Source organism: Ambystoma mexicanum, chromosome 2q (genome assembly GCF_040938575.1).
Source record: "Ambystoma mexicanum isolate Mex_15411 chromosome 2q, UKY_AmexF1_1, whole genome shotgun sequence".
In the NCBI taxonomy this organism is placed as follows: domain Eukaryota; kingdom Metazoa; phylum Chordata; class Amphibia; order Caudata; family Ambystomatidae; genus Ambystoma; species Ambystoma mexicanum.
Genome location: NC_090924.1, coordinates 1,477,373,069 through 1,477,394,280, shown reverse-complemented (window position 1 = coordinate 1,477,394,280; position 21,212 = coordinate 1,477,373,069). Strand labels below are relative to the sequence as shown.

The window sequence follows — 21,212 nt, the reverse complement described above, 5'->3', positions numbered from 1 at the left end:
AGCATAGTAATAGAACAGTTAAAAGGAAAAAAACGAATTCATGATGGGGTAACTGGAGCTCCTGTTAAGGTTATGGATTGAATGATGAAGGGAGCCACTTCTGAACATTTAGCATTTCATGACCTGGGACAGGTGGGTAAGAACCCCCTGGTTGTGGCACCTCCCAATCGCAATACTGTGCTGGTGGATACTATCCCACCTCCTGCAAACATAACCAACTTAGTACCGAAACCACAAAGCACTGTAGGGTGTGTTTTAAACAATGGTCTTCCGGTTGCATCGATACAATGACCCTCCCAGATGCATGGGTGATGAAAAATCTCAATTCACGTGATCCTATTTGTAGTGAACATGGGGATGATAATAATGGCATGATGTCTGCATTGCAAATTACCAAGTCCATATATTACCAAGTCCACAAGGACAAGCCTGCCGCCCCATTAAATCGAGTGGCGGTTCTGTGTTTATTTAAATCTATTGTGCTCCTGCAGGTAATAACAGCCAATGATATTAGGTTGGTTGACCAGTTAGAACTCATTAACCAATATATTACTAATATATGTTTTGAAGCTGAGGCTACGCTGAACTATACCATGGGTTATGAAGTTGACTTGTTGCGTCTGGGATATGCTGCTCAAAAAGTGAAGATCCCGGTTGTGAAGCCCCGTAAAGATTTAGCTATACACGGGAGGGCCAATCCTGTTATCCTCACCAATAATACAAATAGTTTGGAGAAAGAGGGTACTGCTAATAGTAAATGTTCCCAGGGAGACAGAAATGATATCCTAGAGGGTTATTGGCAATGGCTTCCTGAGACTCGCAAATGGCAGAATCCTCTGCAATTGTTGTATTCATGGAACACTAGAGGGCATTTGCATTTGTTTGAAGTCGACGGTCTCGTTGCATTATTCAAAATTGTAGCATTACAAGAAACTTGGTTAACATCTGAGGTCCAGCTGGATGACAGAAGTACGGTACACCAGGTAGCAACCAAGGGTCCTCTTGGTAGACCAAAGGGGGGCCTGTTGGTATCCGTCCAACCACCAAGGACGATTGTGAAATTACCTTTGTCGACCAAGTATGTGCTGGTTACTAAACTAACATGGTTATCCCATGTTATAATAGCCATTAGTGTATATGATCCCCCCAACATGGTTATGACATTGGTAAATGTGAATACCGTTGATACTGTACTAAAATTATACAATCATTGTCACCCAATATGGCTCATGGGAGATCTGAACGCAAAAATTGGTGATCTTCGCTAAAATGAAGAATGGTAGTTTGCAAAGATCTGGAATGTGTAATATGTCCCACAAGGGAGGAAATGGTCTCACATGTTGAATGTTCATAATTTGGATAAACTAAATGGTCATACTCCTGGTGACGCTTCAATTGCATTCACCAGAATAGAGGGCAGATCTGCAGCGACCCTTGTTTATATCTCGGTAAATCATATGGGTCTTGAATACATAAGGGATATGGGCATTGTCGAGAGAGAGGATAGCGACCATTTACCCTTATGCCTATCTTTTGTTCTGCCTGGCAAATGGGATAAGGGCTTCTACTATGACGGTAATGGGATGGTTTACACCAATGAGGGCGAAAACCGTTTTGTGCGGCATCAGTGCAACATTGAGAAGGCTCATCAAGCAGTTGCCAGCTTACTACCCGCGTTTATTAAAGAGGGCGTGTTGGGGAAGAACACAGAGACTCTAATAATGTCTAATTTCTCTCAGCTTATGCCGGATATCAAAAGCAAGTAGCTGAGATAAGAATTTATAAATTAGTAGGTGAATGCTCGACACTGCAACAATCAAATGATTAAAGATGCTAAAAACAACCTTCGTAATGGAATCCGGAGCATGTTGAGTAGAAATGATATGTCACTACCAGCGCAGGCTGTTGCATGCCACATTAAAAATCTTAAAAATAATTACAAACTGTGGCTAAAAGTGCATAAAAGGGAATGTGAGACTATACAATGGAAAAAAAAGCAATGTTGGCTTCATCTAATACTAATCAAGGTATATGGCACTTGCTTAGTAAGAATAAAAACGTGACTTGTCAATTAATTGTATTACTGAGGAAATGTGGGGAAAATACATTAATGAGACCTTGGGAAAGATAGAACTGTCTGACAATATTCTTCCTATTCCAAATATAATCTGGGATTGTAAGGCCACTGAACTAGATATTGTTATAATCATTGAAAATCTTAAGAACTCATACGCCGCAGGCCCTGATGGTGTTTGCAATTCTGTGATCAAAAAAACACCCAGAGGGGCGTGGCCAGCGGGCTCAACATGGAGACGTGCAGGGTAATTCATAGAATTTCGCAGAAAAGTGTCGCCAGGCACGTGCGCTAAAACCGATTTCCGGGCACAGCGTATTCATGGATTTTAGGCTCCCAAACCAGCCGTAGCGCAGAGAATCGCAGAGAATCGCAGCGACCCTGCAGCAGTGCCAGTAACGCCCCCAAGAAAGCCCTTGCGCAATGTGTGCGAGTTGTAATGACATGTGTGTTGGGGATTGTGATGACATGTCTGAGGTTTGCCAATGCCCCTCATGTGCAACTGTCATGTGTGTATGTGTCCATTGTACAGTGCCCTGATGCCTGTGTTTTGTTTCTCCCTGTCTGCAGCGTCAACTGATGAAGAGGGCGGAGAAGGTGCTGTGGAGCACAGCGGCGGGGATCCCACCGCCAGCCAGAGACGCAAGGCCCGGCTCCCCTCCCGTGTTGTCATCTCGTCGGGGAGTGAGGAGTCCGGTGCCGCGTCCCAGGCCGCAGCTGCCGGGGGGAGCTCCAAGAGGCGGAGGTTGGAGTTGGACTCCTCGGCAGCAGAAGGGGCAGCTGGGACCCCACAGGGCCCAACAGGGGAAGATGGCACGGAGTCATCCAGGTTGGTGGGGGGTTTGGTGGAGGAGGAGGCCGTGCAAGCACCAGAGACGGGATCTGGAGGTGGGGATCCCACTGGTGCTAGTGGTGCAGTGCAGGACCAGGGACAGGAGGCAGCACAGGTAGCCGCGGAGGTGCCTGTGTGCAATCCTGTCCCCGATCCTGTCCCTGCATCATCTTGCACCAGCAGGGATGCCTACGTCCAGACCCGTTTTCAGGCAGGGGATGAGCTGACGTCAACTGGCCTTCCTCTGCCTGCGGACGTGGCTATCCAGGTCCGGGTTGAGCCTGTCCTGGCTGGTGTGGCGTTGCGTCAACGGGCCATGCGAGGTGACCTGCAGTCTTTTCATGGAGAGACTGCACGTCATCTCGAGTGGCTCGTTGACCACGTGAGCCTGCTGGGACAGGTCACCCAGGCCGGATTCCTCCGTCTGATGGGGCTTGCTCCGACCCCCTCCTCAACTGGACCCCCTACGCGCCAGTCGTCCTCTGTGCCATCTTCCCACCCATCAGTCACCTGGGTGCCCTGTGGAGCTGCCTCTGACGGTGCGGCCAGGCTGGTGGAGGAGGCATCCCTGCCACAGTCGGGAGTCGGACGTCCAGCAGGGGTGGCCACATCAACAACTGCACCCCAGCCGGCGGAGGATGTGCAGGCAACAGGAGGCAGTGCACCGGCAGAGGCAGAGCAGCAGCAGAAACATGGTGGGAGCCATGAAGGCTCGGGGCCTTCGACATCGGAGGGGCAGGCATCGGCCGGAGGGCAGGAGGACCCAGGACAGAGAGTGTCTTCGGTGTGGCAGCGGTTGGGCCACACCATAGGTGCGGAGCGGCGGCGGGCGGAAGAGGCGCGGCTCACAATGGTCAGGGCGGAGAACTCCATGCGGAGGGCCCTGAGGCGGGCCGAGTGCCTCGAGGCAATCCGCAGGGGGTTGGAGGAGGACACGGCGTCGTCCCTGCGGACCCTCAGGGCCATGGAACAGGACCGCCTCCGGGACATCGAACAGGAGTTCGATGATGTCCTGGCCCGGAACACCACGGAGTGAGCCGCTGGACTTGCCCGCCGCCTTTGTATATAGTTCTTTAGTTTTAGGTTTCCTTTGTTTGTTCTTATGATTTGGAGTCGACGGACACTGCTCCACTTTTTGTATATAGTTGCATTTTAGTTAGGGTTTTTTGTAGGTTTCCTTTGTTCAGTTGGGCTCATGGACCCTTGGATGTTTTGTACATAGTTCTTCATTGGATTGATTTTATTTTTCATTTGACTTTGGACTACATTTTTTTGGATTATGATTTGGTGTTTTAATTTTTTTACACGGACATGCAGCTTATCTTTTTTTCATTCCCATTGTAGTTTGTTTCATTTCATTTGCATTCTTATTTTTTTAATAGATTTTTGTTTTCATACTTCACTGTGTCGTATCATTTCATTGGTTTCATGCATGTCATGTTGGGTGTTTTCCCATTCAATTGCAACCATTGTGTGTGACAGACATGGGTTCATTAGCTTTATGAACATTGGGGGTGTAACATGTAATTTACATTTCCATGTGGGTGAATGGGTTACTTGGTAGGGCTTTTTGGCTGTGGAGGCTGACCATAACGCACATGATTGGGGATTGTGAGGACCTGGTGGGGGCTGCCCCTGCTGGCTGGGGGGTGGGGGGGGTGGGAGACATGAGTGGAGGCCTGGTGGAGGCTGCCCCTGCACTGCTGGGGGGTGGGGGTGGTGGGAGACATGAGTGGGGGCCTGGTGGAGGGTGCCCCTGCACTGCTGGGGGGTGAGGGTGGTGGGAGACATGAGTGGGGGACTGGTGGAGGCTGCCCCTGGTGGCTGGGGGGTGGGGGTGGTGGGAGACATGAGTGGTGACCTGGTGGAGGCTGCCCCTGCACTGCTGGGGGGTGGGGGGGGTGGGAGACATGAGTGGGGGCCTGGTGGAGGGTGCCCCTGCACTGCTGGGGGGTGGGGGGGGGGTGGGAGACATGAGTGGAGGCCTGATGGAGGCTGCCCATGGCGGTTGGGGGGTGGGGGTGGTGGGAGACATGAGTGGGGGCCTGGTGGGGGCTGACCATGGTGGCTGGGGGGTGGGGGTGGGTGGGAGACATGGGTGGGGGCCTGGTGGGGGGTGCCCCTGCACTGCTGGGGGGTGGGGGTGGTGGGAGACATGAGTGGGGGCCTGGTGGAGGCTGCCCCTGGTGGCTGGGGGGTGGGGGTGGTGGGAGACATGAGTGGGGGCCTGGTGGAGGCTGCCCCTGGTGGCTGGGGGGTGGGGGTGGTGGGAGACATGAGTGGGGGCCTGGTGGAGGCTGCCCCTGGTGGCTGGGGGGTGGGGGTGGTGGGAGACATGAGTGGTGACCTGGTGGAGGCTGCCCCTGCACTGCTGGGGGGTGGTGGGGGGGTGGGAGACATGAGTGGGGGCCTGGTGGAGGGTGCCCCTGCACTGCTGGGGGGTGGGGATGGTGGGAGACATGAGTGGGGGCCTGGTGGAGGGTGCCCCTGCACTGCTGGAGGGTGGGGGTGGTGGGAGACATGAGTGGGGGCCTGGTGGAGGCTGCCCCTGGTGGCTGGGGGGTGGGGGTGGTGGGAGACATGAGTGGGGGCCTGGTGGAGGCTGCCCCTGGTGGCTGGGGGGTGGTGGGAGACATGAGTGGGGGCCTGGTGGAGGCTGCCCCTGCTGGCTGGGGGGTGGGGGTGGTGGGAGACATGAGTGGGGGCCTGGTGGAGGCTGCCCCTGCAGGCTGGGGGGTGGGGGTGGTGGGAGACATGAGTGGGGGCCTGGTGGAGGGTGCCCCTGCACTGCTGGGGGGTGGGGGTGGTGGGAGACATGAGTCGGGGCCTGGTGGAGGCTGCCCCTGCACTGCTGGGGGGTGGGGGTGGTGGGAGACATGAGTGGGGGCCTGGTGGAGGCTGCCCCTGGTGGCTGGGGGGTGGGGGTGGTGGGAGACATGAGTGGGGGCCTGGTGGAGGGTGCCCCTGCACTGCTGGGGGGTGGTGGTGATAGGGGACATGGGTGGGGGCCTGGTGGAGGCTGCCCCTGCACTGCTGGGGGGTGGGGGTGGTGGGAGACATGAGTGGGGGCCTGGTGGACGGTGCCCCTGCACTGCTGGGTGGTGTGGGTGATGGTAGACATGAGAGCGGGCCTGGTGGAGGGTGCCCATGGTGGCTGGGGGGTGGGGGTGGTGGGAGACATGAGTGGGGGCCTGGTGGAGGCTGCCCCTGGTGGCTGGGGGGTGGGGGTGGTGGGAGACATGAGTGGGGGCCTGGTGGAGGCTGCCCCTGCTGGCTGGGGGGTGGGGGTGGTGGGAGACATGAGTGGGGGCCTGGTGGAGGCTGCCCCTGCAGGCTGGGGGGTGGGGGTGGTGGGAGACATGAGTGGGGGCCTGGTGGAGGGTGCCCCTGCACTGCTGGGGGTGGGGGTGGTGGGAGACATGAGTCGGGGCCTGGTGGAGGCTGCCCCTGCACTGCTGGGGGGTGGGGGTGGTGGGAGACATGAGTGGGGGCCTGGTGGAGGCTGCCGCTGGTGGCTGGGGGGTGGGGGTGGTGGGAGACATGAGTGGGGGCCTGGTGGAGGCTGCCCCTGCTGGCTGGGGGGTGGGGGTGGGTGGGAGACATGAGTGGAGGCCTGGTGGAGGCTGCCCCTGCACTGCTGGGGGTGGGGTGATAGGGGACATGAGTGGGATCCTGGTGGAGGGTGCCCCTGGTGGCTGGGGGTGGGGGTGGGTGGGAGACATGGGTGGGGGCCTGGTGGAGGGTGCCCCTGCACTGCTGGGGGGTGGGGGGGTGGGAGACATGAGTGGGGGCCTGGTGGAGGGTGCCCCTGGTGGCTGGGGGGTGGGGGTGGTGGGAGACATGAGTGGGGGCCTGGTGGAGGGTTCCCCTGCACTGCTGGGGGGTGGTGGTGATAGGGGACATGGGTGGGGGCCTGGTGGAGGCTGCCCCTGCACTGCTGGGGGGTGGGGGTGGTGGGAGACATGAGTGGGGGCCTGGTGGACGGTGCCCCTGCACTGCTGGGTGGTGTGGGTGATGGTAGACATGAGAGCGGGCCTGGTGGAGGGTGCCCATGGTGGCTGGGGGGTGTGGATGCAGGGGGACATGAGTGGGGGCCTGGTGGTGCTGCCCCTGCACTGCTGGGGGTGGGGGTGGGTGGGAGACATGAGTGGGGGCCTGGTGGAGGCTGCCCATGGATGCTGGGGGGTGAGGGGGGGGAGACATGAGTGGGGGCCTGGTGGGGGCTGCCCATGGTGGCTGGGGGGTGGGGGTGGGTGGGAGACATGACTGGAGGCCTGGTGGAGGCTGCCCATGGTGGCTGGGGGGTGGGGGTGGTGGGAGACATGAGTGGGGGCCTGGTGGGGGCTGCCCATGGGTGCTGGGGGGTGGGGGTGGGTGGGAGTGGGAGACATGGGTGGGGGCCTGGTGGGGGGTGGCCCTGCACTGCTGGGGGGTGGGGGTGGTGGGAGACATGAGTGGGGGCCTGGTGGAGGCTGCCCCTGGTGGCTGGGGGTGGGGGTGGTGGGAGACATGAGTGGGGGCCTGGTGGAGGCTGCCCCTGGTGGCTGGGGGGTGGGGGGAGACATGAGTGGGGGCCTGGTGGAGGCTGCCCCTGGTGGCTGGGGGGTGGGGGTGGTGGGAGACGTGAGTGGTGGCCTGGTGGAGGCTGCCCCTGCACTGCTGGGGGGTGGGGGGTTGGCTGACATGAGTGGGGGCCTGGTGGAGGGTGCCCCTGCACTGCTGGGGGGTGGGGGTGGTGGGAGACATGAGTGTGGGCCTGGTGGAGGGTGCCCCTGCACTGCTGGGGGGTGGGGGTGGTGGGAGACATGAGTCGGGGCCTGGTGGAGGCTGCCCCTGCACTGCTGGGGGGTGCGGTTGGTGGGAGACATGAGTGGGGGCCTGGTGGAGGGTGCCCCTGGTGGTTGGTGGGTGGGGGTGGTGGGAGACATGAGTGGGGGCCTGGTGGAGGGTGCCCCTGCACTGCTGGGGGGTGGGGGCGGGTGGGAGACATGAGTGGGATCCTGGTGGAGGGTGCCCCTGGTGGCTGGGGGTGGGTGGGAGACATGGGTGGGGGCCTGGTGGAGTCTGCCCCTGCACTGCTGGGGGGTGGGGGGTGCTAGACATGAGTGGGGGCCTGGTGGAGGCTGCCCCTGGTGGCTGGGGGGTGGGGGAGGTGGGAGACATGAGTGGGGGCCTGGTGGAGGCTGCCCCTGGTGGCTGAGGGGTGGGGGTGGTGGGAGACATGAGTGGGGGCCTGGTGGAGGCTGCCCCTGCTGGCTGGGGGGTGGGGGTGTTGGGAGACATGAGTGGGGGCCTGGTGGAGGGTGCCCCTGGTGGCTGGGGGGTGGGGGTGGTGGGAGACATGAGTGGAGGCCTGGTGGAGGGTGCCCCTGCACTGCTGGGGGGTGGGGGTGGTAGAAGACATGAGTCGGGGCCTGGTGGAGGCTGCCCCTGCACTGCTGGGGGGTGGGGGTGGTGGGAGACATGAGTGGGGGCCTGGTGGAGGGTGCCCCTGGTGGCTGGGGGGTGGGGGTGGTGGGAGACATGAGTGGGGGCCTGGTGGAGGGTGCCCCTGCACTGCTGGGGGGTGGGGGTGATAGGGGACATGGGTGGGGGCCTGGTGGAGGCTGCCCCTGCACTGCTGGGGGGTGGGGGTGGTGGGCGACATGAGTGGGGGCCTGGTGGACGGTGCCCCTGCACTGCTGGGTGGTGTGGGTGATGGTAGACATGAGAGCGGGCCTGGTGGAGGGTGCCCATGGTGGCTGGGGGTGGTGGGAGACATGAGTGGGGGCCTGGTGGAGGCTGCCCCTGGTGGCTGGGGGGTGGGGGTGGTGGGAGACATGAGTGGGGGCCTGGTGGAGGCTGCCCCTGCTGGCTGGGGGGTGGGGGTGGTGGGAGACATGAGTGGGGGCCTGGTGGAGGCTGCCCCTGCAGGCTGGGGGGTGGGGGTGGTGGGAGACATGAGTGGGGGCCTGGTGGAGGGTGCCCCTGCACTGCTGGGGGTGGGGGTGGTGGGAGACATGAGTCGGGGCCTGGTGGAGGCTGCCCCTGCACTGCTGGGGGGTGGGGGTGGTGGGAGACATGAGTGGGGGCCTGGTGGAGGCTGCCCCTGGTGGCTGGGGGGTGGGGGTGGTGGGAGACATGAGTGGGGGCCTGGTGGAGGCTGCCCCTGCTGGCTGAGGGGTGGGGGTGGGTGGGAGACATGAGTGGAGCCCTGGTGGAGGCTGCCCCTGCACTGCTGGGGGTGGGGTGATAGGGGACATGAGTGGGATCCTGGTGGAGGGTGCCCCTGGTGGCTGGGGGTGGGGGTGGGTGGGAGACATGGGTGGGGGCCTGGTGGAGGGTGCCCCTGCACTGCTGGGGGGTGGGGGGGTGGGAGACATGAGTGGGGGCCTGGTGGAGGGTGCCCCTGGTGGCTGGGGGGTGGGGGTGGTGGGAGACATGAGTGGGGGCCTGGTGGATGGTTCCCCTGCACTGCTGGGGGGTGGTGGTGATAGGGGACATGGGTGGGGGCCTGGTGGAGGCTGCCCCTGCACTGCTGGGGGGTGGGGGTGGTGGGAGACATGAGTGGGGGCCTGGTGGACGGTGCCCCTGCACTGCTGGGTGGTGTGGGTGATGGTAGACATGAGAGCGGGCCTGGTGGAGGGTGCCCATGGTGGCTGGGGGGTGTGGATGCAGGGGGACATGAGTGGGGGCCTGGTGGTGCTGCCCCTGCACTGCTGGGGGTGGGGGTGGGTGGGAGACATGAGTGGGGGCCTGGTGGAGGCTGCCCATGGATGCTGGGGGGTGAGGGGGGGGGAGACATGAGTGGGGGCCTCGTGGGGGCTGCCCATGGTGGCTGGGGGGTGGGGGTGGGTGGGAGACATGACTGGAGGCCTGGTGGAGGCTGCCCATGGTGGCTGGGGGGTGGGGGTGGTGGGAGACATGAGTGGGGGCCTGGTGGGGGCTGCCCATGGGTGCTGGGGGGTGGGGGTGGGTGGGAGACATGGGTGGGGGCCTGGTGGGGGGTGCCCCTGCACTGCTGGGGGGTGGGGGTGGTGGGAGACATGAGTGGGGGCCTGGTGGAGGCTGCCCCTGGTGGCTGGGGGTGGGGGTGGTGGGAGACATGAGTGGGGGCCTGGTGGAGGCTGCCCCTGGTGGCTGGGGGGTGGGGGGTGGTGGGAGACATGAGTGGGGGCCTGGTGGAGGCTGCCCCTGGTGGCTGGGGGGTGGGGGTGGTGGGAGACGTGAGTGGTGGCCTGGTGGAGGCTGCCCCTGCACTGCTGGGGGGTGGGGGGTTGGCTGACATGAGTGGGGGCCTGGTGGAGGGTGCCCCTGCACTGCTGGGGGGTGGGGGTGGTGGGAGACATGAGTGTGGGCCTGGTGGAGGGTGCCCCTGCACTGCTGGGGGGTGGGGGTGGTGGGAGACATGAGTCGGGGCCTGGTGGAGGCTGCCCCTGCACTGCTGGGGGGTGCGGTTGGTGGGAGACATGAGTGGGGGCCTGGTGGAGGGTGCCCCTGCACTGCTGGGGGGTGGGGGCGGGTGGGAGACATGAGTGGGATCCTGGTGGAGGGTGCCCCTGGTGGCTGGGGGTGGGTGGGAGACATGGGTGGGGGCCTGGTGGAGTCTGCCCCTGCACTGCTGGGGGGTGGGGGGGTGCTAGACATGAGTGGGGGCCTGGTGGAGGCTGCCCCTGGTGGCAGGGGGGTGGGGGAGGTGGGAGACATGAGTGGGGGCCTGGTGGAGGCTGCCCCTGGTGGCTGGGGGTTGGGGGTGGTGGGAGACATGAGTGGGGGCCTGGTGGAGGCTGCCCCTGCTGGCTGGGGGGTGGGGGTGTTGGGAGACATGAGTGGGGGCCTGGTGGAGGGTGCCCCTGGTGGCTGGGGGGTGGGGGTGGTGGGAGACATGAGTGGAGGCCTGGTGGAGGGTGCCCCTGCACTGCTGGGGGGTGGGGGTGGTAGAAGACATGAGTCGGGGCCTGGTGGAGGCTGCCCCTGCACTGCTGGGGGGTGGGGGTGGTGGGAGACGTGAGTGGTGGCCTGGTGGAGGCTGCCCCTGCACTGCTGGGGGGTGGGGGGTTGGCTGACATGAGTGGGGGCCTGGTGGAGGGTGCCCCTGCACTGCTGGGGGGTGGGGGTGGTGGGAGACATGAGTGTGGGCCTGGTGGAGGGTGCCCCTGCACTGCTGGGGGGTGGGGGTGGTGGGAGACATGAGTCGGGGCCTGGTGGAGGCTGCCCCTGCACTGCTGGGGGGTGTGGTTGGTGGGAGACATGAGTGGGGGCCTGGTGGAGGGTGCCCCTGGTGGTTGGTGGGTGGGGGTGGTGGGAGACATGAGTGGGGGCCTGGTGGAGGGTGCCCCTGCACTGCTGGGGGGTGGGGGCGGGTGGGAGACATGAGTGGGATCCTGGTGGAGAGTGCCCCTGGTGGCTGGGGGTGGGTGGGAGACATGGGTGGGGGCCTGGTGGAGTCTGCCCCTGCACTGCTGGGGGGTGGGGGGTGCTAGACATGAGTGGGGGCCTGGTGGAGGCTGCCCCTGGTGGCTGGGGGGTGGGGGAGGTGGGAGACATGAGTGGGGGCCTGGTGGAGGCTGCCCCTGGTGGCTGGGGGGTGGGGGTGGTGGGAGACATGAGTGGGGGCCTGGTGGAGGCTGCCCCTGCTGGCTGGGGGGTGGGGGTGTTGGGAGACATGAGTGGGGGCCTGGTGGAGGGTGCCCCTGGTGGCTGGGGGGTGGGGGTGGTGGGAGACATGAGTGGAGGCTTGGTGGAGGGTGCCCCTGCACTGCTGGGGGGTGGGGGTGGTAGAAGACATGAGTCGGGGCCTGGTGGAGGCTGCCCCTGCACTGCTGGGGGGTGGGGGTGGTGGGAGACATGAGTGGGGGCCTGGTGGAGGGTGCCCCTGGTGGCTGGGGGGTGGGGGTGGTGGGAGACATGAGTGGGGGCCTGGTGGAGGGTGCCCCTGCACTGCTGGGGGGTGGGGGTGATAGGGGACATGGGTGGGGGCCTGGTGGAGGCTGCCCCTGCACTGCTGGGGGGTGGGGGTGGTGGGAGACATGAGTGGGGGCCTGGTGGACGGTGCCCCTGCACTGCTGGGTGGTGTGGGTGATGGTAGACATGAGAGCGGGCCTGGTGGAGGGTGCCCATGGTGGCTGGGGGGTGGGGGTGGTGGGAGACATGAGTGGGGGCCTGGTGGAGGCTGCCCCTGGTGGCTGGGGGGTGGGGGTGGTGGGAGACATGAGTGGGGGCCTGGTGGAGGCTGCCCCTGCTGGCTGGGGGGTGGGGGTGGTGGGAGACATGAGTGGGGGCCTGGTGGAGGCTGCCCCTGCAGGCTGGGGGGTGGGGGTGGTGGGAGACATGAGTGGGGGCCTGGTGGAGGGTGCCCCTGCACTGCTGGGGGTGGGGGTGGTGGGAGACATGAGTCGGGGCCTGGTGGAGGCTGCCCCTGCACTGCTGGGGGGTGGGGGTGGTGGGAGACATGAGTGGGGGCCTGGTGGAGGCTGCCCCTGGTGGCTGGGGGGTGGGGGTGGTGGGAGACATGAGTGGGGGCCTGGTGGAGGCTGCCCCTGCTGGCTGAGGGGTGGGGGTGGGTGGGAGACATGAGTGGAGCCCTGGTGGAGGCTGCCCCTGCACTGCTGGGGGTGGGGTGATAGGGGACATGAGTGGGATCCTGGTGGAGGGTGCCCCTGGTGGCTGGGGGTGGGGGTGGGTGGGAGACATGGGTGGGGGCCTGGTGGAGGGTGCCCCTGCACTGCTGGGGGGTGGGGGGGTGGGAGACATGAGTGGGGGCCTGGTGGAGGGTGCCCCTGGTGGCTGGAGGGTGGGGGTGGTGGGAGACATGAGTGGGGGCCTGGTGGATGGTTCCCCTGCACTGCTGGGGGGTGGTGGTGATAGGGGACATGGGTGGGGGCCTGGTGGAGGCTGCCCCTGCACTGCTGGGGGGTGGGGGTGGTGGGAGACATGAGTGGGGGCCTGGTGGACGGTGCCCCTGCACTGCTGGGTGGTGTGGGTGATGGTAGACATGAGAGCGGGCCTGGTGGAGGGTGCCCATGGTGGCTGGGGGGTGTGGATGCAGGGGGACATGAGTGGGGGCCTGGTGGTGCTGCCCCTGCACTGCTGGGGGTGGGGGTGGGTGGGAGACATGAGTGGGGGCCTGGTGGAGGCTGCCCATGGATGCTGGGGGGTGAGGGGGGGGAGACATGAGTGGGGGCCTCGTGGGGGCTGCCCATGGTGGCTGGGGGGTGGGGGTGGGTGGGAGACATGACTGGAGGCCTGGTGGAGGCTGCCCATGGTGGCTGGGGGGTGGGGGTGGTGGGAGACATGAGTGGGGGCCTGGTGGGGGCTGCCCATGGGTGCTGGGGGGTGGGGGTGGGTGGGAGACATGGGTGGGGGCCTGGTGGGGGGTGCCCCTGCACTGCTGGGGGGTGGGGGTGGTGGGAGACATGAGTGGGGGCCTGGTGGAGGCTGCCCCTGGTGGCTGGGGGTGGGGGTGGTGGGAGACATGAGTGGGGGCCTGGTGGAGGCTGCCCCTGGTGGCTGGGGGGTGGGGGGTGGTGGGAGACATGAGTGGGGGCCTGGTGGAGGCTGCCCCTGGTGGCTGGGGGGTGGGGGTGGTGGGAGACATGAGTGGTGGCCTGGTGGAGGCTGCCCCTGCACTGCTGGGGGGTGGGGGGTTGGCTGACATGAGTGGGGGCCTGGTGGAGGGTGCCCCTGCACTGCTGGGGGGTGGGGGTGGTGGGAGACATGAGTGTGGGCCTGGTGGAGGGTGCCCCTGCACTGCTGGGGGGTGGGGGTGGTGGGAGACATGAGTCGGGGCCTGGTGGAGGCTGCCCCTGCACTGCTGGGGGGTGCGGTTGGTGGGAGACATGAGTGGGGGCCTGGTGGAGGGTGCCCCTGGTGGTTGGTGGGTGGGGGTGGTGGGAGACATGAGTGGGGGCCTGGTGGAGGGTGCCCCTGCACTGCTGGGGGGTGGGGGCGGGTGGGAGACATGAGTGGGATCCTGGTGGAGGGTGCCCCTGGTGGCTGGGGGTGGGTGGGAGACATGGGTGGGGGCCTGGTGGAGTCTGCCCCTGCACTGCTGGGGGGTGGGGGGGTGCTAGACATGAGTGGGGGCCTGGTGGAGGCTGCCCCTGGTGGCTGGGGGGTGGGGGAGGTGGGAGACATGAGTGGGGGCCTGGTGGAGGCTGCCCCTGGTGGCTGGGGGGTGGGGGTGGTGGGAGACATGAGTGGGGGCCTGGTGGAGGCTGCCCCTGCTGGCTGGGGGGTGGGGGTGTTGGGAGACATGAGTGGGGGCCTGGTGGAGGGTGCCCCTGGTGGCTGGGGGGTGGGGGTGGTGGGAGACATGAGTGGAGGCCTGGTGGAGGGTGCCCCTGCACTGCTGGGGGGTGGGGGTGGTAGAAGACATGAGTCGGGGCCTGGTGGAGGCTGCCCCTGCACTGCTGGGGGGTGGGGGTGGTGGGAGACATGAGTGGGGGCCTGGTGGAGGGTGCCCCTGGTGGCTGGGGGGTGGGGGTGGTGGGAGACATGAGTGGGGGCCTGGTGGAGGGTGCCCCTGCACTGCTGGGGGGTGGGGGTGGGTGGGAGACGTGAGTGGGGGCCTGGTGGAGGCTTCCCCTGGATGCTGCGGGGTGGGGGGTGGTGGGAGACATGAGTGGGGGCCTGGTGGGGGCTGCCCATGGTGGCTGGGGGGTGGGGGTGGGTGGGAGACATGAGTGGAGGCCTGGTGGAGGCTGCCCCTGCACTGCTGGGGGGTGGGGTGATAGGGGACATGAGTGGGATCCTGGTGGAGGGTGCCCCTGGTGGCTGGGGGTGGGGGTGGGTGGGAGACATGGGTGGGGGCCTGGTGGAGGGTGCCCCTGCACTGCTGGGGGGTGGGGGTGGTGGGAGACATGAGTGGGGGCCTGGTGGAGGGTGCCCCTGGTGGCTGGGGGGTGGGGGTGGTGGGAGACATGAGTGGGGGCCTGGTGGAGGTTGCCCCTGCACTGCTGGGGGGTGGTGGTGATAGGGGACATGGGTGGGGGCCTGGTGGAGGCTGTTCCTGCACTGCTGGGGGGTGGGGGTGGTGGGAGACATGAGTGGGGGCCTGGTGGAGGGTGCCCCTGCACTGCTGGGGGGTGTGGGTGATGGTAGAAATGAGAGCGGGCCTGGTGGAGGGTGCCCATGGTGGCTGGGGGGTGGGGGTGCAGGGGGACATGAGTGGGGGCCTGGTGGTGCTGCCCCTGCACTGCTGTGGGGTGGGGGTGGGTGGTAGACATGAGTGGGGGCCTGGTGGAGGCTGCCCCTGGATGCTGGGGGGTGGGGGGGATGGGAGACATGAGTGGGGGCCTGGTGGGGGCTGCCCATGGTGGCTGGGGGTGGGGGGGAGACATGAGTGGAGGCCTGGTGGAGGCTGCCCATGGTGGCTGGGGGGTGGGGGTGATGGGAGACATGAGTGGGGGCCTGGTGGGGGCTGCCCATGGTGGCTGGGGGGTGGGGGTGGGTGGGAGACATGGTTGGGGGCCTGGTGGGGGGTGCCCCTGCACTGCTGGGGGGTGGGGGTGGTGGGAGACATGAGTGGGGGCCTGGTGGAGGCTGCCCCTGCACTGCTGGGGGGTGGGGGGGTGGGAGACATGAGTGGGGGCCTGGTGGAGGGTGCCCCTGGTGGCTGGGGGGTGGGGGTGGTGGGAGACATGAGTGGGGGCCTGGTGGAGGGTGCCCCTGCACTGCTGGGGGGTGGGGGTGGTGGGAGACATGAGTGGGGGCCTGGTGGGGCAGCCCATGGTGGCAGGGGGGTGTGGGTGGGTGGGAGACATGGGTGGGGGCCTGGTGGGGGGTGCCCCTGCACTGCTGGGGGGTGGGGGTGGTGGGAGACATGAGTGGGGGCCTGGTGGAGGGTGCCCCTGGTGGCTGGGGGGAGGGGGTGGTGGGAGACATGAGTGGGGGCCTGGTGGAGGGAGCCCCTGCACTGCTGGGGGGTGGGGGTGGTGGGAGACATGAGTGGGGGCCTGGTGGGGGCTGCCCATGGTGGCTGGGGGGTGGGGGTGGGTGGGAGACATGGGTGGGGGCCTGGTGGGGGGTGCCCCTGCACTGCTGGGGGGTGGGGGTGGTGGGAGACATGAGTGGGGGCCTGGTGGAGGCTGCCCCTGCACTGCTGGGGGGTGGGGGTGGTGGGAGACATGAGTGGGGGCCTGGTGGAGGGTGCCCCTGGTGGCTGGGGGGTGGGGGTGGTGGGAGACATGAGTGGGGGCCTGGTGGAGGGTGCCCCTGCACTGCTGGGGCGTGGGGGTGGTGGGAGACATGAGTGGGGGCCTGGTGGAGGGTGCCCCTGCTGGCTGGGGGGTGGGGGTGGTGGGAGACATGAGTGGGGGCCTGGTGGAGGCTGCCCCTGCACTGCTGGGGGGTGGGGGTGATAGGGGACATGAGTGGGGGCCTGGTGGAGGCTGCCCCTGGTGGCTGGGGGGTGGGGGTGCTGGGTGACATGAGCAGGTGTGCAGGGTAGTCCCCTGTGGTGTGTGCTGCCTGCAGGGGCCATGGAGTGCGTACAGGGAATACCTGGGAGCACACAGCCAAATCGCATGTAGATTTTCCCGCGTAACCCTGTCATACACGTGCCCAGCCAAATCGCGTGTGGAACTTCCCGCGCACCCCTGAAATCCACGTACCTGGCCAAATCGCGTGTGGAACTTCCCGCACACCCCTGTAATCCACGTACCCGGCCAAATTGCGTGTGGAACTTCCAGCGCACCCCTGAAATCCACGTACCCGGCCAAATCGCATGTGCAACTTCCCGCGCAGCCCTGTAATCCACCTACATGGCCAAATCGCGTGTGGAACTTCCCGCGCACCCCTGTAATCCGCGTACCCTGACAAATCGCGTGTGGAACTTCCCGCAAACCCCTGGAATTCACTTACCCTGACAAATTGCGTGTGGAACTTCCCACGCACCCCTGAAATCCACGTACCCGGCCAAATCGCGTGTGGTACTTCCCGTGCACCCCTGAAATCCACGTACCCGGCCAAATCGCGTGTGGAAATTCCCGCGCACCCCTGAAATCCACGTACACGGCCAAATCGCGTGTGAGACTTCCCGCGCACCCCGGTATACACGCACACGTATTTTTTGTCAGCGGGTGTCCGTGTTTGTGGGTACCCCTTTGCACGTCATTTGTCCTGGAGGGCCACAGTATAGGACATTCATCATGGCAGTATATAGGTGCTATTTGTTGGCGCACCTTTTGGCGCACATTTCTACCAGGCGCAGAGACGCTACCGCCTGCTTTCTTGTGGCGGTCGTGTTTGTGCCTGTGCGCTGGTTTGAGCGTGCGCTTTTTTGCCCTATTCTATTCCATGAATACGTGTTGTAGGCGAGCGTGTGGGCGTTCCGCGCACTTGTGCCCTGTACTTCCACCGTGACGCCCACATTTTGGCAAGTTGTTCCCCATTCCGAGTGTTACGCCCGGTGTTCCGCCTACTTTTGTTGCGTGCGCCGCGCTATGTGCGATTTTCGCTGTGGCCTGTGCGATTTTCGCTGTGACCTGGCGCACGCAGTTAGATGGCCTCTGCACCAACGTGCGCCGCACACTTTTTTATCGCACATCCGAAGGTTTTCTCGCGCACGGCCTTCCATGAATCGAAGTGCGCTGCTTTTCGTGCGATTTTCGCACTTGCACTGCGATTTTCGCTATTCCACTGCGATTCGCACCTTTTTGGCCACTTGCGCCGCGCTAATTATTCCATGAATCGGCCTGGTGATCTTTTTGAGCTCCTGGGCCGCCAGTAACATCCTTCATAATCCTCCGGAGTGCTGTTGATTTGGAGCCAAGCAGATGAATCAAATAAGAGCTATCATCCGCCGCTACAACTTGCTGAAGTTCTGAGACTTCACAGTACTTAGACCCAGAGTAATCAATCGAAAAAATATCGAGGCCGGCGCGGATGAGGATCCAAGATGGGCGGCCAGCGCCATGAGAGAGGAGCGGCCGCACCAGCCTGACAACCCCGGAAGAGGACGGCGAGCTGTGCCATGGCAGCGCTGAGATTCCAGCAGTGCAGGAGACATACGGGCCACTAGCGGCCGCTTGTGTCAATCCCATCATAAGCAGACGGGCTGCGAGTGAACTCTGCGTTCCGACAAGGGACCCGAGCGGGTGAATCCTGACGCCCTTGCTCGATAACTGAACAGGCGATCAGAGGAGATAGCAGAACAAATCTGGGAGGCTGCTATCGTGAACGCGGACGAACCGCGCCATACCAGCACTGCCTCCTGGTTGGAACAGACACTCGCGGGCAATCCGTGTTACGGTGAGCGCCCGCTGGCACCCAGCAATCGAAGCCTGTGAGGATCCGAGCGGGTGGGGGCTGACTTCCCCGCTCGGCGACTGTACAGACGCCGTAGGCAGAGGCGGAACGTAATCGAGAGATTGCGGTCCGGTGCGCGGACGAAAAGCACCACACCATTACTCCCTTCTGTTTGAAATGGATATGATATGATATGATATGATATGGCATTTGTAACGCGCCTATACACAAGTGTTTAGGCGCGGACGCTCCGTGTGGCTTTGAGCGCCCGCTGACATCCAGCAAGCTGAACTGGTAAGGAGAGGGGAAGGTGGAGGCAGGACGGTGCATCAAGGAAGCCATATCGTGGGAGGGGGAGCTCAGACTACCCCCCCCCCCAGGGAGACTGAGTGTGCCAGACGTAAGGGCCCACAAAAACACCCTGAAATAGACTATTGCAATGAGGAAGTGGGTACAAGGGTGAATCCTGCAAGTACCCCAAAACGAACTGCCAATTAAACAGTGGGCAACCTGAGAGGCACACGACCCAACCACTGCAAAGAGAGGCAAGGAGGACAGAACAGCCTTTGAAATTAGCTACTTGGTAGGGGAATAAGCCCCACAGCCAGACTGCCCAGCGGAAACATCCCCAATGGTGCTTGTGGCTGAAAGACAAGGGAAAAGGAAACGAAAATCTCCCCATTAGCCGGAACACACATTAGAATACTACAAGCAGAGGTGTCCATATAGAGGTGAAGGGGCCACACAGCGTACAGCAGGATTGAAAGGGCGGTCTCCCACCCAAATACAAGCAGTATCGGACGAACCATCCTACAAGTAGTGCTAGGACACCAAAGCCTGTATACTACATAATAACAACTCGCTGGTAGACAATTGATATAATGGGCAAGGATAAGACGACAACTAAAAATGTTGTCAACCAGAGCACTATGGAGCAGTTTACAGCTACTACCCTGACTCCGCCAGCAGAATCAAGTAGACCTGAAGCCGCACAAAATCCTGAAGAAGCCCTATCCCTAAGAGACGTAATGAACGCGATTGCCAATTCGCGAACCGCTAAGCAAATCAAAATGGATGGCATCTCTACAGAGGTCACCCTGTTGAGACATGGGGCCTCATTATGACCCAGGCGCTAAGTGTTTAACGGCGCCGTAAAAGGCTGTGGCGCCGTTAAACACTTAGCGCCTAATTACGGGGTCCCTTTGCGGTACCCGACCTAAAAGGCTGGTTTTACCAGCCGTTAAAGTAGGGACCCACAAAGGGCCCTTGGTGCTAATTACGGTACCGCAATTTGCGGTACCGTAATTAGCGCCTTCCCCATTCCCATTGAGCCCTTTGGGGCAAAAATGGGAATGGGGAAGGGCCATGGCGGCATGGGGAATTACCGCCCCACCAACCTCGGAATGGGGTGGTCATTCCCCATTCCGCCATGGCGGACTCCGGCATGGACCATGGTGCTAATAGCACCATGGTTTAGCGCCGGAGTCCTAATGAGGCCCGTGATCTCCAGAAACTCTCATCACTCACCGGCGAGGCCGAAACCCGTATATCTGTTGCAGAGGATGAGCTGAGAAGCGTAGGCCAGCAAATGAACAGAGCGCTAGAACGCATTAAGGTTCTGGAGAGCAGGGTGGAGAAGGGAAAGGGCAGGTCAAGAAGAAATAACATCCGAATTCTTGGACTGCCCGAAAAATCTGAGGGAGAGAGCATGGAACTATTCCTCGAACAGTGGCTCGTTGATCTATTCGCTCCCAAGGCCTTGTCGTCACTGTTCTCAATAGAAAGGGCAAATCGAGTCCCAACCGGCACACCGATACCTGGGAATCAACCGAGAACTGTGGTAGCGAAGAGATAGAGATGCAATATTGCAAATGGCCAGAACAAAAGGGGAGATAACGTATCACGGCTCTAGGATTGGCTTCTTTCCAGATTTCACTAGAGAAGTGCAGAAGATGAGACAGTCCTTTGACCCTCTCAAAAAGCACCTACAGACACTGAATGTGAAATATGGCCTCCTGTTCCCTGCGCAGTTGAAGATATATCATAATGGCACCACGATCCACTTTACTGATCCCAAAGAGGCATGGACTTTGGCCGAGAGAAACCTGAAGGGAGAATGGAATCCGCGCAAACGACAAGAAACAAGAAGGAACAGGCCACGCCTAAATGAACCACCAGATGGACCACCCCACCGGGAGGTGGAAGCGAGACACCAGGGAGGAAATGAATAAATGCACAGATGTATGAAAGATAGAAGAACACATAACACAATACAAACGAGATTCACCTAACATAAACAGTGACTGAAAACTATATGCTGGCAGCCCGCAGACCAGTACGACACACTAACCCCCCACGGTAACAGGTGCGTACTGAGGTATCGGCAATACCAAAGAGACTCAAGCACCTAAAATTAGTTAGAGTAGATAAATGTTTTGTTTATTGGGTGACAGATGCTTCAGTTGGGGACGGTGTATGGGGAGGGGGAATTTGGTGTCACACAGGTATTCAATTGACACCTGGCCTATCAGGGCTACATTGAAAGAGGCATACAGGAAGATCGCAATGGATGGTCATCCGGATACAGCAAGAAACTCAGGACATAATGACCACAACTGCAAATAGGGGTAAGAAGCTCGCCTTCATGACATGGAATGTGAACGGTCTGGGGAACAGCATTAAAAGAAGACTAGTGACACTTTGGGCCTCATTACACGGATGGCGGAGAACCATGGTGCTAATAGCGGCATGGTCCATGCCTGTAAAATACCGGCACCACCTTGGCGGAAAGGGGAATTACCTCCCCATTCCAAGGTTGTTGGCGGTAATTCCCTCTTCCACCATTGCCCTTCCCCATTCCCATTTTTGCCCCATAGGGCATAATGGGAATGGGGAAGGCGCTAATTACGGTACCGCAAATTGCGGTACCGTAATTAGCTCCCTGGGTCCCTTTGCGGGTTGGTTTTTAACGCCTGCAAAAAGCAGGCGTTAAATTCCCCAACCCGCAAAGGGACCTCGTAGTAAGGCGGTAAGGATTTACCAGTAAAATACCGGTACCGGTAAACCCTTACCGCCATC

At 62.4% G+C, this 21,212-nt stretch overlaps 1 protein-coding gene across 1 annotated transcript in view; it reads right to left on the bottom strand.

Moving 5' to 3' along the window:
• The window catches only part of LOC138568906 (uncharacterized), a 513,515-nt gene that overhangs the window by 428,752 nt on the left and 63,551 nt on the right, over positions 1-21,212 (bottom strand). The window lies entirely within an intron of this gene.